The sequence below is a fragment of the Tachysurus fulvidraco genome, chromosome 4 (assembly GCF_022655615.1).
Source record: "Tachysurus fulvidraco isolate hzauxx_2018 chromosome 4, HZAU_PFXX_2.0, whole genome shotgun sequence".
Taxonomy (NCBI): domain Eukaryota; kingdom Metazoa; phylum Chordata; class Actinopteri; order Siluriformes; family Bagridae; genus Tachysurus; species Tachysurus fulvidraco.
The window spans coordinates 8,518,948-8,534,339 of record NC_062521.1 but is presented as its reverse complement, the minus strand read 5'-3'; the positions used below and the strand labels follow the sequence as shown (position 1 = coordinate 8,534,339).

General features: G+C 40.8%; 1 protein-coding gene and 1 long non-coding RNA gene across 7 annotated transcripts in view; one reads left to right on the top strand and one right to left on the bottom strand.

The window, feature by feature from the left end:
- Nucleotides 1–1,751: 1,751 nt before the first annotated feature.
- Nucleotides 1,752–9,370, bottom strand: LOC113644943. Its single transcript, XR_003441091.2, has 3 exons — nt 9,181–9,370; nt 4,635–4,842; nt 1,752–4,103 (listed from the first exon to the last, which is right to left on the bottom strand). It is a non-coding gene; the product is annotated as an uncharacterized LOC113644943 (long non-coding RNA).
- A 187-nt stretch (nt 9,371–9,557) lies between these two features.
- Nucleotides 9,558–15,392, top strand: part of herc4 (HECT and RLD domain containing E3 ubiquitin protein ligase 4) — a 50,409-nt gene continuing 44,574 nt past the window's right edge. For 2 of the 6 annotated variants that reach the window (XM_047812076.1, XM_027150093.2), the window contains exon 1: nt 9,558–9,737. The gene's annotated coding sequence lies outside the window, so the exon portion shown is untranslated. The remainder of the gene's footprint in view (nt 9,738–15,392) is intronic. The other 4 variants (XM_047812077.1, XR_003441090.2, XM_027150092.2 and 1 more) reach the window with 4 other exon arrangements.

The following is a 15,392-nucleotide window of genomic DNA, read 5'->3' as shown; positions in this document are numbered from 1 at the left end:
CCACCTGTCCATACAAAATGTTTATGACACTTTCAAGAAATATATGATGGAGATAATTATGCAGGCTCCTGGTTTTGGAGTTCCATGAACAGTCTGTGAATGTACTAGTTCACCCACACCACATGTGATTGTAACTCGTTGTTATTGGTGTTCCACAATGTTAAATGTCACGTCAAATGTTTGAAATTAAGCAATTAATTTAGAACATATTCAATCAATGTTTTCTAGAGTTTTTACAATGTTTGCAGAATTTTGCTATGTTTACTATAGGTACACATCTGGAGTGTGACCGTTGGACTGAACAAATTAATGTTTGTTTTTTTTTGCAAAATATTTGTAAAATTAAAGTTTTACAATGCTAGATGTGGAAAATTTCTTGCTGTTTTACAGAGTTTCATTGTTTGAACAAAGAATGAGTTTTACTATATCAGCAATAGGTACACCTCTGTAGTCTAAATAAATAAATTGTTTCAACCTTGACTTGGAATTTTGTTCAATTCAACAGTCCACTGCTTGATTGTCTTTTGCCAACATGCACCCGACAGTATTACCCGGAAGTACTTAATAGTTTTTGGGTACTCCCCCATTTAAAAAAAATAAATAAATTCTCGATGTTTTGCTACAAGGAACATTTTAAGTTTAAGTCCGGAGGATATACAATGGCCATAATGAGTGCATTCCTTTCCTGAAGTGCCCATCACTCTGGAATAGGCTCAATCTTGACTCGCCACATTACCTTTATAAATTGCTCCAAAGTCCAATCTTTATACATCTAGCAAATGTAACTGTTTTTCCTGATTGCTGAAATGAATGTTCTTTATGTTAATTAATTTTTGTGCTTATTTCATTTTCTTTCCACATCTCTCTTTCTCTGTCGAAAGGAATGTTCTCCCCACTCTGGTCATGCTGACCTGTGATAAGTGTGTTCTTGTTTTCTTGATTTTTTACTCTGTGTTTCTGCAAACATAAGCATAATATCGGGAACATAGGATGGTAAGGCTTGCTGATAACGTAACCTTAATCTTAAGGGAATAGAAACGAGGAAACCTCTGTCATGTAAAAATGTATTTCTGTGTTATATGTCATCTTTACCTCTTCTGATTTAATGTTCTTGATTTGAGTCTATCCTGTCCTTTTAGCACTCTTGACAGGATGAAGAAGACAAGATAGGCTGACCTGCTTGTGAGATTACTCGCAGGACATTCAGTTTCTCTTTGCTCATGTACGGGCTTATTGACCTTCAATGCCTGGATAAGAGTTGTGAGGAAGCAGCATTCTTGCATACCCCTATCTATGTTGAGAAAACGTTCCCCCCCGCCTTATCTCATACACCACAGCTTACTGTATTCCATTGCATATATATATTCTGTTCTGTAGCTCAGTTCTTTGAGCAGCTGTTTGGAATAAACCAGATTTGATTTCACTCGTGTGGTTTGTTCTCTCAGTGCTCCGGAACTCCTATTGTTTTTCAGAGATAAAGGACAAGTGCGAGGAGGAATCTTTCTTACACTGATTATTGTCACTATTGTCACTAAGTGTTTTTCTTCTGGACACACAGTTGTTAAATCGTAATCCCGTGGGTTCTCATCACATTGTGTATGTGGAAATGCTCTTACTTTCGCTATTAAACATTTAAATTTCTCCCACAAATTTGAAGGATCAGCACTGTGTGTATAAACAGTCTGGAAAATAATTATTTGATCCCCTGTCTCTTGTTCTTTTGTAAGGTTGGACATTTTGAAGAAATGAAGGGTCTATTATTTTTATCACTGGTTTATTTAATAAAGACAGAATGTAGGATAGAGATAGAATATCAATCCAAAGAAAAAAGCAACATAAGTATTATATCCCCTAACCACCAACAATAATTCTACCTCCTACAGACTGGTTATGTGCTCATGTGGTACATGGATTAATTTAAGAAGTGCTCCTAACAACAACTCTTTATGTATATAAAAGACACCTTATGTATAAAAAGTTCACAGAATCTCTATATTCCATTCAAACATCAGCACCATGGGCAAGACCAAATAGTTGTCAAAGGACATAAGGGAGATGATTGTAAACCTGCACAATGGCTAGAGTGGGCTACAAGGCTATCAGCAAGAAGCTAATTGCTGCTCATAACTCACCACTGTACATAAATTTAAACACTCGAGGATTGCACTATTTATAACTTCTGAACATATTGTACATAATAATCTCCCCCACTCCACTCTCCATAACATGTATTGCATGTATATAACCTCCTTAAGATACAATATCATTACCTTAGTATACAAGATCTTCCTTTATTGCATTGTATATAACTCCTTCTCTGTGTGCTGTTTACATATGGAAATTATTTTGCACTGCAACAAATGCACTTCTGGTTAGGTACCTACTGTAGGTCGATGGCTTGTACCATATGTGCAGAGATAATAAACATAATCTAATCTTAACTAATCTAAAGATTTCACCTCATGATGGTAAGGATAATCATGGGAAAAGTGAGGGATCAGCCCAGAACTACACAGAAGGAGCTTGTGAATGATCTCAAGGCAGTTGAGACCACCATCACCAAACCATTGGACATGAAACATCATGCATTGGGGCTGTTTCTCTGATAAAGGTACAGGTTGAATTTTCCACATCGAAGGGCCAATGGACCAGACCATTTATTGTGAAATCTTCAATCATCAATTCTTATTTCTCTTTTTTATCATATTCAACAAATAATGATTCCTGAACACATTTGTTTTGCTTACATTTTGCCAGGAGTAAACACACAAGCAAAGTAAGAATAACAACATCTACACATTCTCCAAGAACTGAAAATTATACGCATGTAATGTTCCAAAATATATAAAGTACAAGCAAGGTCATCTGCAATTTTCAACGATGTTGTGTTAAACAAAGGAAGGCAGCAAATTTCACTGAGAACTGTAGAGTCTAACAAAATGCAAACTGAATGTATGCACACATACTTTCACACTGGTAAAGAACTTGCTGTGTTGACAGATGTATGCAGATAACAATACACCTAAAGGGGTCAGAAGGTTTTAGAGTAAAAGCATGGTTTGTTTTAGACCTCATTTAGACTGTATGTCAAGTGAACATTACATTAATTAATTGCAATATAAACAAATGTATAAACCTTATAATACAGTAAGAGGAAAAATATCTCTTGTGCTCTGACAACAGTGGATGCATTCAGTTGTGATTTTATGTTTTAGGTTTCGATAGCATTTGAAATTTCTTTACAGCATGTCAGATACTTTATCTTTAAATCTGAAATGTGATTAATAGAGATTGGCTCCTGTTGCTGTTGACTGAGATTGATTTGAGATTGCCTTTCAATTAAAGCAGTTAGATCATCATCAGTAGTGGGTAAAGAGTCAATTCCAAGTGGCGTCAGAACTGCCTCCAAATTTTGTGGTCTGTAGGGATTTTCCCCAAACACATTGTTGAGTGCAGCACCGTGCATTGTCCATATTTAAGAGAATGCCTTCCTTCCAAGATAAGATAAGATAAGATAAGATATACCTTTATTTGTCCCACAATGGGGAAATTTCTCTTTTACAGCAACAAAAATATATAAAATGAATAAAGTATAAAGACATAATATACAGTATATTAAAAAACAAAAATGAATAAAAAAGTGGTTACACGGAAGACATACGGCACATAGTCAATATTGCACATTTTTAAAAATTTCTGTTATTGCACGTTTTGAATACTTTGTTATTGTTTATTATTGCAGTGACACAGTAATAACAGTGTGTATTATGGTGACTGGTTCACTGGGAGCAGCTTTGATTGTAAAGTCCAATAGCAGCAGGGAGAAAGGACCATCTGTATCACTTCTTCAGACCCTTAGGATGTAACAGTCTGTCACTGAAGGAGCTGCTGAGAGAGGAAACCATTTCATAAGGGGGGTGAGAGTTGTTCCCTAGCAATGATGATAGTTTTGCTACCATCCTCCTTTCTCCCACCTCCTGTACAGTGTCCAGAGGAATCCTCAGGATTTGAGTAGGTGTTCGATTGTTTTCTGTACGCAAAGCATGGTTGTTCCGGGCTTCCCACAGGTGCTCAAGGCTTTTTTTGAATCTTGGGAAGAAAAACTAAATGAAGAGAAAATTTCTGGATGTCAATACTTGGATCCAGAAGCTGTGAGTCCTGTTTTCCTGTGATCATAATGTATTTGTCTTGCCAAAGACATCTTGCCATGATTACAGATCAGCATTTCATAACCTGTTTGCTGTGGTTTCGTGACTTATGAGTCAAAATAGGGGGGAATGTATTGTATTTTTGGGGGTTTATATGAGTCGGCAAGTGGCCCGTCTGCAATTGCATGTGTGTCAGAAATGAATAGACAACACAGGTGAGATTTAGTCACCAAAAATGTTCATCTATATTGGTTAAACAATGATTGGAAATTGTTTATAGGTATAAAGGTAGGGTCTCTGATTTTTGAGAAATGCTTCAGGAAACTGAGTTGGGCCGAAAACTATACAAAAATCAAAACAAACGTGTAGCCAATGATCAGAAAGGGGCGGGTCTTGTCAATATGTGTGGAGAGAGTGTTCAGTGCGCATGTGTGACATTAGCAGAAAGTGGATAAAATCAAATAAAGAAAGCAAAGAAATGCTTACGATGAGGCAAGAAGTAGGACCCGTGTTAATATAGGATCAGCTTTCCAGCACTGGAGAGAACTGAAGGAGCGGGAAGTTGGCCGCATATTCACAGGTTAGAGTTTCCGAGGTTGCTTTTTTCCTTCTCGGTAGATGAGGAATGTTGGTTTTGCTTGTGTGTCATTTTTGCTTGTTTGTTTATCTGCAATCATATTGTTCTTCCCTCCACCTATGATAAAGACACATTTCTTTCCATTAGTTGCCTGGGTTACGTAAGTATGTGTGGGTGGAGCTATCAATACAGGGGTGGGACCCATTTCGGTTAGGGGTATGTTTGTTTTGGTGATTTTATATGTCAACATTGGCTTTCAAAAATCGGAGACCCTACCTTTAGTAAACTCAGGTATCGCGATTCTTTTTAAAACGATTTTTTAGCTCAGAATCGATATATATTTAATTATTTTACTTTTCCAGAGAGGTGGTGTGAAGACGTTATCGCTTTTATTCCAACAGAGGGCGAAACGTATTTTGTTGTTGTCTGTATTATTCGGACAGGACTAGTTTTACGTGGGAATGTGGAGTAATGCAATTTTACCTCAGGACGTCTGTAATATCCATTTCCATCCATCCATTTTCTACCGCTTATCCGGGGCCGGGTCGCGGGGGCAGCAGTCTAAGCAGGGATGCCCAGACTTCCCTCTCCCCAGACACTTCCTCCAGCTCTTCCGGGGGAATACCGAGGCGTTCCCAGGCCAGCCGAGAGACATAGTCCCTCCAGCGTGTCCTAGGTCTTCCCCGGGGCCTCCTCCCGGTTGGACATGCCCGGAACACCTCCCCAGGGAGGCGTCCAGGAGGCATCCGAAACAGATGCCCGAGCCACCTCAGCTGACCCCTCTCAATGTGGAGGAGCAGCGGCTCTACTCTGAGCTCCTCCCGAGTGACTGAGCTCCTCACCCTATCTCTAAGGGTGCGCCCAGCCACTCTGCGGAGGAAACTCATTTCGGCCGCCTGTATCCGGGATCTTGTCCTTTCGGTCATGACCCAAAGCTCATGGCCATAGGTGAGGGTAGGAACGTAGATCGACTGGTAAATAGAGAGCTTCGCCTTGCGGCTCAGCTCTTTCTTCACCACAACAGATCGGTATATCGACCGCATCACTGCGGAAGATACACCGATCCGCCTGTCGACCTCCCGCTCCATCCTTCCCTCACTCGTGAACAGGACCCCAAGATACTTAAACTCCTCCACTTGAGGCAGGAACTCTCCACCAACCTGAAGAGGGCAAGCCACCCTTTTCCGGCTGAGAACCATGGCCTCGGACTTGGAGGTGCTGATTCTCATCCCCGCCGCTTCACACTCGGCTCAAACCGTCCCAGTGCATGCTGAAGGTCCTGATTTGAAGAAGCCAACAGGACAAAATCATCTGCAAAAAGCAGAGACGAAATCCTGTGGTCCCCAAACCTGACTCCCTCCGGCCCCCGACTGCGCCTAGAAATCCTGTCCATATAAATAATGAACAGGACCGGTGACAAAGGGCAGCCCTGCCGGAGTCCAACATGCACCGGGAACAAGTCTGACTTACACCCGGCAATGCGAACCAAACTCCTGCTCCGGTCATATAGGGACCGGACAGCCCTTAACAGAGGGCCCCGGACCCCATACTCCCAGAGCACCCCCCACAGGCCATCACGAGGGACACAGTCAAATGCCTTCTCCAGATCCACAAAACACATGTGGACTGGTTGGGCAAACTCCCATGAACCCTCCAGCAACCTGGTGAGGGTATAGAGATGGTCCAGTGTTCCACGACCAGGACGAAACCCGCATTGTTCCTCCTGAATCCAAGGTTCGACTATCGGCCGAATTCTCCTCTCCAGTACCCTGGCATAGACTTTTCCGGGGAGGCTGAGGAGTGTGATCCCCCTATAGTTGGAACACACCCTCCGGTCCCCCTTCTTAAACAGAGGGACCACCACCCCAGTCTGCCAGTCCAGAGGCACTGTCCCCAACCGCCACGCGATGTTGCAGAGGCGTGTCAGCCAAGACAGCCCCACAACATCCAGAGACTTAAGGTACTCAGGGCGGATCTCATCCACCCCCGGTGCCTTGCCACTGAGGAGCTTCTCAACTACCTCAGTGACATCAGCTTGGGGGATCGACGAGTCCACAACCGAGCCCTCCACCTCTGCTTCCTCAATGGAAGACATGTTGGTGGGGTTGAGGAGATCCTCGAAGTACTCCTTCCACCGTCCAAGGATGTCACCAGTCGAAGTCAGCAGATTCCCACTCCCACTGTAAACAGTGTGAGCAGGGCACTGCTTCCCCCTCCTGAGACGCCGGACGGTTTGCCAGAATTTCTTCGAGGCCAACCGATAGTCCTTCTCCATGGCCTCACCGAACTCCTCCCAGACCCGAGTTTTTGCCTCTGCAACCACCCGGGCTGAAGCTCGCTTGGCCCTCCGGTAACTATCAGCTGCCTCCGGAGTCCCCCGAGCCAACCAGGCTCGATAGGACTCCTTCTTCATCTTGACGGCATCCCTTACTTCCGGGGTCCACCACCGGGTTCGGGGATTGCCACCACGACAGGCACCGGAGGCCTTACGGCCACAGCTCCGTGCGGCTGCATCAACAATGGAGGTGGAGAACATGGTCCACTCGGACTCAATGTCTCCAACCTCCCTCGGGATCTGGTTGAAGCTCTGCCGGAGGTGAGAGTCTCTCTGACAGGAGACTCTGCCAAACGTTCCCAATGGACCCTCACAGTACGTTTGGGTCTGCCAAGTCTGTCCAACTTCCTCCCCTGCCATCGGACCCAACTCACCACCAGGTGGTGATCAGGTGACAGCTCCGCCCCTCTCTTTACCCGAGTGTCCAAGACATACGGCCGGAGGTCAGATGAAACAACCACCGTCTGTAATATTAATTGGCCAATTCGCACGGGACAAGACATCTCAGTAAAACTAGCAGAAGTGGGAGGGGTAACTCGCTTTACGCACCACAGTAACCTCCTTGTCATCATGTGCGTATGACGTTGCTTCCTGTTTCAAGTACCTCCATGCTTGCAAAATGCGCCAAAAACTTTTAAACAGGAAATGACGGAATTTTACCGTACATATTTACAGCGGGTCTATTCGGACGGGATTAGTATTACCTGAGGTAATTTTTCCGGACCTTTTTACAGAAGGTAAAAGTCGGCATAATCTTTACTGACATTGTCCGTAATGATTACCGAGATGGCACATTCGGACGGGAAGCTCTGGTAATAATTACTTTACCCCCACGTAAAACTAGTCCCTTCCGAATAGTGACGACGTCGTATACGTTTTAAGCTGGCGCGAGAAATCAAAACCATGGCAGAGGCAGGGGAGCAAACCTCTTTGAGAATTGTTTCTGCACCTTCACGTTTTAAATCATAAGTGTGGAACCACTTTGGATTTTAGACACTGCCAGGAAGAGCTGCGCTGGACATGACTAAAATGGTATGCAAACTCTGCCATACAGTGATAGCATATTATGGCAATACGACCAACTTGAGTGTCCACCTTGCTTGACACCATCCCGAGTTGAATTTCGGGGTGAACGCCAAACAACCTGCAGCATCTCAACAAACTCTGGATGTGACATTGAGTAAATTACCATGCACTTCGGAGAAAGCAAAACGCATCACAGAGTCGATTGCTCTTTTTAGATAATAAAAAGAGCAATCGACTCTGTGATGCGTTTTGCTTTCTCCGAAGTGCATGGTAATTTACTCAATGTCACATCAACCTTCATCAACATTCAACCTTATAGCGTTGTGGAAAATGCAGGTTTACGAAATATGATCCATACTTTGGAGCCGAGGTACGTTATTCCATCGAGGAAGCTTTTTGCAGACACAGACGTGCCTAAAATCTATGACAAGGTTGCGTCAGAAGTAAAAAGAAAACAAAAAACGTTTAAGCAAACCTCAACGAGTCACACTTAGCTGTGATGCTGACAGCCCTGACAGAATAAAAAAGAATAAATAAATCTTTAAATAAATCTAGTTCAATTTTAAATAAATTGTTCCGGAGCTTTTTTATTTACTGTTATTTATTGGAACAGTTTAACAGCACTTGTTTTATTTCAGAGAGTATTGTTTTTAATTATTTTGTTGCACATTTAAATATTATATTCAAATTTTTGGTACTTGAAAGTTTTATGGTTCAAGGTTCTTTATGCACTATGTATGTGTATGAATATAAAAATTCAGAAAGATGTGATGCATTGTTTTTGTTAATATAACTCATATACAGTCTCTTTAAGGATATGATCAAGTATTTGCCATTGTCTAATCTACAATGTCTAATCTAAACCTCAACACAAAATAGCTTGTCTCTGGACAGGACATTGTTGTCAATCATGACCCTAAAAATGGCTGGGCTTGGGCCGAACTGTTTTAAATGGGAGCCAACATTACAAATGATAAAGGAGTCCAAAAAGGCAACAAACACTTAAAATAATCAATCAATCTCTCTCTCTCTCTCTCACTCACTCGCACACACAAATTAATAAATGGAAATTGAATAAATACTTTGACCCTTACCAAACACAACACCACCCCATTGTTGTGTTTGGGTGGGGGGTTGGAGATGTCACTCTTGCCTGTCTTCAAAACGACAGCACTGAGGGAGTAAGAGCCACCGGGAGCTCTTTTAGTACCGGCCTAGTAATCTCCATATCTTCTGTCGCAGCAAAAGTTGTTCACCGTTTTGTGCCTTCGTGAACAGTTTTCGATATAAACTATACAGACAACAGCAATCACAAAAACCTGTTTAGGCCACTGATGTTTAAAATCATATAATACTATACACTATAACTCGTAAGTTAATTAAGTGTTAAGTCGGAACTTACGAGTCGAACACAAACGCGTACTGAAACACACACCCTATCGTCATATCCGTTGTATCTCTAGAACGTTACCGAAATACTTTCGCGAGCTTTCCACTTACGAATTTGTCGATGTCATTGCTTACATCATGGACTACGGTGTTATAAGAATTTGTTGACAGGACAACCCTTCTCAAGCCCATAATAATCCGTATACACTTTATGATCTACAGAGGTGTTAAAAATAGATGAGCTGCCACTGACTAACAACAGGTAAGCAAATCTATTTATAAATGCATCCTTGAATGTGCTGTTAATGGTTTTGAATAGCCAGGCCTGTAAAGGGGGCGATTTTGTTAGACCAGACCGATTTAAAATCGTGCTTTATACACAAAACGCTGGGCACAACTGTGTATTTTGCGGCGCTGGCTCGCTGTTTGCTTTTTTTGGTTAGCTTTGTGTTTCTTGCACAGTTATACGTTCTAAAATAGTCGCTAAATAATACAGGGTAGTTGTGCCTTTTCGCCGTTATTCGATACGATAAATGAGTGCAATTAATTTAATTAATATCTCTGTAATTCTATTCTATTAGAATTAGTAATCTCAGATACACCTACCGTCCAAACAAGCATTTGTTTTTATTTGTAGCTTACATTTTACATGCGGGAATATTCAGTTACATAGCTAACCATAAATATCATCATAAAACTGATGATGCAGCAAGAGACTAAACTGTCTCTGTAAATACTTGTACAAATGGCGATTTTTTTTTGTTTTAATGCTGTTCACCAGTGTATGGATTGCGTGTATGCCACCTTCAGATCTAGAAACTTCTAGAAACCTGTTTTTACCGAATCCATTAGGTGAACGAATGGTTCTCTTTCACTTTCATGTGCTGATTAAAGGCAGGGTCTCCGACTTTTGAAAGCCAATGTTGACATTTGAAATCACCAAAACAAACACGCCCCTAACCCAAATGGGTCCCACCCCTGTATTGATAGCTCTGCCCACACATACATACGTAACCCAGGCAACTAATGGAAAGAAACGTGTCTTTATCATAGCTGAAGGGAACAACAATACGATTGCAGATAAACAAACAAACAAAAATGACACACAAATGACACACTTTATCATTAATTATGTTTACCTTCTGCTCTGTGTTTATGTTCTGTAAAGCTGCTTTGAGATAATGTCTATTGTAAAAAGCGCTATACAAATAAACTTGAATTGAAACTTGAATTGAATTGAACAAGCATAATCATGCAAAGGACGGCATATATTAGTTCTGTGAAACAAATCAAAACCAACGTTACTCACCTATCGAGAAGGAAAAAAAGCAACCTCAGGGTCTTAAAGGCAGGGTCTCCGATTTTTGAAAGCCAATGTCGACATTTGAAATCAACAAAACAAACACGCCCATGGGCGTAAATTTCATTTTACAGTAGGGGGGGACAATAAATATAAAATTTCACAGGAGGAATTTTTGAATGGGGGACACAAATAATAGTCTAATTGTACTTATAAAGATATGTCCCCACAGTGAAGAAATTGCTTTTATCATTATTATTGTAGCATGGAGACTGCATCATTATGGTTATTTTCAAAGTTTTTCTTTAAAGAAAGTAAAAATATCATAAAAATAATCACAATAAAAAAAGGTTTAAAATTTTATTTAAAATTAATTAAGACACTTAATAACAATAGAAATTCTCACTCTCGCTCACTCATTTTCTACCGCTTTATCCGAACTACCTCGGGTCACGGGGAGCCTGTGCCTATCTCAGGCGTCATCGGGCATCAAGGCAGGATACACCCTGGACGGAGTGCCAACCCATCGCAGGGCACATACACTCTCATTCACTCACACACTCACACACTATGGACAATTTTCCAGAGATAACAATAGAAATTGATTATACAAAAAAATACAGTGAGGTCAGTTCGGACGTAACACAGTGCTCATTTAGTAAATGCACAGCTAAACAATATGCCAATTGTGGCCTTTAATGTTAAGTTAACATTATGCCAAGTCGTCCCAAATAAAACAATGCTTGAGAAAAGGGTTTGGCGTGTTAGTTGCAGTGCACTATGCAACAAGCTATTGTAAACAAGCTAACGTTAACTAGGGAAGTAATATTTTAATCGCTAATATAGCAGATTCATGGAAAATTACATCGGTAATCAGCATTTTTGCCGCGACTAATTTATGAATGAATCTGCATCAACTACATTAAAGAGAATCGCTTTATCTAAAGTGAATAAAATACCCTACTTAATGGAGTTCAACATTAACTGAGCCGCAGCCACACACCTGACTCGTGTGCAGAGTAGGTGAGATGACCTGGGAAAACAGGCAGTGGGTCAAACCACTGTGAGGAAGGGGAGGGGGAACTCAACTGTTTCTAAATGCAATTTTTGCTTTTTTTTTTTTTCTTTCTACTTACACAATTATTTAGGTATACATACATATATTTTTCACAATAGAGAGTGTGATATTTTTTAAATAATTTTTTGGGTTGGGGGGGGGGCATGTCCCGGGATTTACGCCCACAAACACGCCGGCATATATTAGTTCTGTGAAACAAAGCAAAACCAACGTTACTCACCTATCGAGAAGGAAAAAAGCGTCTCGGCATCTTAAGTAAAGTTGAATTTCCCGAGTCAATAACTCCTGAGCTAAATGCTGTTACTACACAAAACGCGGTTGTAGCTGCCTCTCTACATTACTACGATAGAAAACAGGTGTTATTTGTGTAGTAACAGCGTTTAGTTCAGGAGTTATTGACTCGGGAAACTCCGATCTGTGAATATGCGGCCAACTTCCCGCTCCTTCAGTTCTCTCCAGTGCTGGAAAGCTGATCCTATATTAACACGGGTCCTACTTCTTGCATTATCGTAAGCCTTTCTTCGCTTTCTGTTTTTATCCTCCATGTCAATGTTAAAACCGCTTTCTGCTAATGTCACACATGCGCACTGAACACTCTCTCCACCGCATATTGACAAGTCCCGCCCCTTTCTGCTCATCGGCTACACGTTTGTTTTGATTTTTGTTTTGATTTTTGTTTATTATTTTGCCCGACTCAGTTTTCTGAAGCACTTCTCAAAAATCGGAGACCCTGCCTTTTAATGTTTAAGTAAGCACGGTGCTTTTACAAAGACTGCGTTGGTAGTCCTATGTGTTTTCATATGTGGAAGTCATATATTTAAAGACTAGAATGTGAAGAAATACTTTGTCTGAACAAGATTGGTCGATCTGATTATGAGCGAACTGGTACTACTGTTGTTCATGAACGGACTAGTGTGCTATAGCGCAGGGGTTCCCAACCTTTTTTGTGCTAGGGACCGGCTTATTCATAAAAGAAATTCCAGGGACCGGTTGTCAATTTTAATGCCTCATTTTTAAGATGCATCGTTTGGAACATGTCACTCGTGTAAAACAGTAACAGCCTATCATTTAATTGCATATAATGAACATGGTGGCAGCAAACTTGGAATATACCAATCTTTTTAACTTTCAGATCGGTTCACAAAATGTTTCCCTTTTCTCCCATACAATTAGGTCTACTTCAAAAGCAACTTTCACAGCATAATGGCAAAATGTATGAAAATACCAGTCCATATCACCTGTCAAATCTCTCCAGAACCATTAAAGACAATCACTTCAACAGCAACTTAGTGTTTTCACTCACCAACAGGTGACAACAAAGGCTAATTGTATGAAAATAAGAGATAGTTTCAATATTCAGACAGTTTTAGAATACAATAGCAAACACACAGTGATTTCAGCCAATAATTTTTAAAAGTATAAAATTAGAGATTAAGCTTTAACAAAAAATACCAGACCAGGCCAATGAGAACAGAACATGAACTGCTTATTCATATTACTATAGCCTATTTGCATCCATAAAAACATATATGCATCCAAAACAATGCACACAAATTACAGGATGCAAAAAAAACGAAATTTGAAAAGGTCTGCTTCACAAATATGAACGAAAACCAGCTTACAGTCTGATATCCATATCAGTGAGACCCCTGGGATTGCTTGGCAGCCACAAGAACATCATACCGGGGCTTGATGGTTGACAATGAGACACGCAGGGTATTCCTCACATCCAGTCTGTTTCTAAGTTTGGTCTTGGTGGCAGTCATGGCAGAAAAACCTGCCTCGCACAGATATGAAGTCGGGAACGGGAGCAGGGTTTTCAGTGCAAGGGTGCTGATCTCAATGTATTCTTTTGATGCTTTGATCCAGAAGGACGTCAATGGTGTTGAAATAAAGAGAGTTTTCAGGCCTCCGTCATTTTTGAGCTCTAGCAGCTGGTCTTCTTGTCTTGATGAGAGCTGGTTCTGACCGGCATCATCTTCAGAATTAGAATAAAATGTACTTCTATTAGCATGAAAGTTTTCACATACAATGAATTTGCTTTGGTGTTTTAGTGCAAAATAGGGATGTTAACGATTAAATGACGATAAGCAGGTTCATGCGCGGGTGTGCTGCTCAACCGCAAAACATGTAAAGAGAGCGTGCCGGAGTTATGTTTGGGACCATTTTACACCATCATGACTATTAGTTTGCGTGTTCATTTGCAGCCTTTTGTTTTGTGCAAATTATGTTTATTTTGTAATATTTTGTAATATTGTGTTTATTTTATCCCATGACATACTGTCATTTGGTTAAAAATTAATGTAGTAAAGGGTAGCCTTTGGTGATCCTCAGCTTCAGCGCACGCAGCTCAAACGGCACTGCACAACTAATAATGACTATTGGGACTGTCATATTACATAACATTATAAAGAGAACAATATTGTAATAAAACATTGTGAATTATTTGGGTTTAGTTGCCGTGTTGCGTTGCTCCAGGAAGAGCGCGTCCACAACATGAGTCATTCTGAATGGCACATAACTTAGTTCAAATTCACTTGTGCATTCTCGTAATTTTGTGCAGATATAATTTGTAATGTTCTGTTAATTTTATATATATATGATTAATATCATATAGGTCAGGATACGTTTCTTTGAGTTAAATAAAGCTGTAGCAAAGTGCTCCAGTTTACCGGAATCTATTCAACGCGCGCAGCTCAAACAGAAATGCACAGCTAATAATAACGATGAGAACACTATTTTATTAAATTGTTGTGAATTCATTGGTAGTTGTCATTTTCAGCACGTTGTTCCTGGAAGAGCGCGTCCACAACAGTCAATATAATATATTTAAAGTAATTAAATATAAAAAGTAGCCTATTATTGTTTGAAAAATCTGCATTTACTGAAATTACTATTTTGCCAAATTGAAAATTAAATAGAAAATATACTTTGTGAAGGGACGTTTTATGTAAATTGCATATATTTACCTTGGAATGGGTTGCGCATCCATACTTTGCCATTCCTTGGGTCTTTTTCAGATGGGAAATAACGCTCAAACTCATCAGACAGTGATGTCAGGTGGCAATGTATCAACTGGCCAAGTCCTTCAGCATCCTCGGAAAAACTGGAGAAGTTGCTGAACATATCAAAAACACCCCGGTTGACACGCCGTGCCCAGGTTTCCAGCTTGGCTTTAAACCCAGCGATTTTATCCGCCAAACTGAATGTGTCAGCCATCCTCCCCTGCATTGTCAGGTTCAAGTCATTCAAGGTCATGAAAATGTCACTCAAGTAGGCCAGTTTTGCTAGCCATCTCTTGTCACTGAAGTGCGCTGCTAAGGGTGACTGCTTGTTGGAGATGAAATTCTGTAATTCCTCTCTTAGCTCGTGTTAGGGCTTTCCCTTTGGACAGCCACCGAACTTCTGTATGTAGAAGCAGGCGCATGTGATCAGCATCCATGTCCTCACACAATAATTCAAACAAACGCGTATTCAGTGCATGAGCTTTAATGTGGTTGATGACACGTATAGCATTATTAAGGACCGTGTGAAGCTCT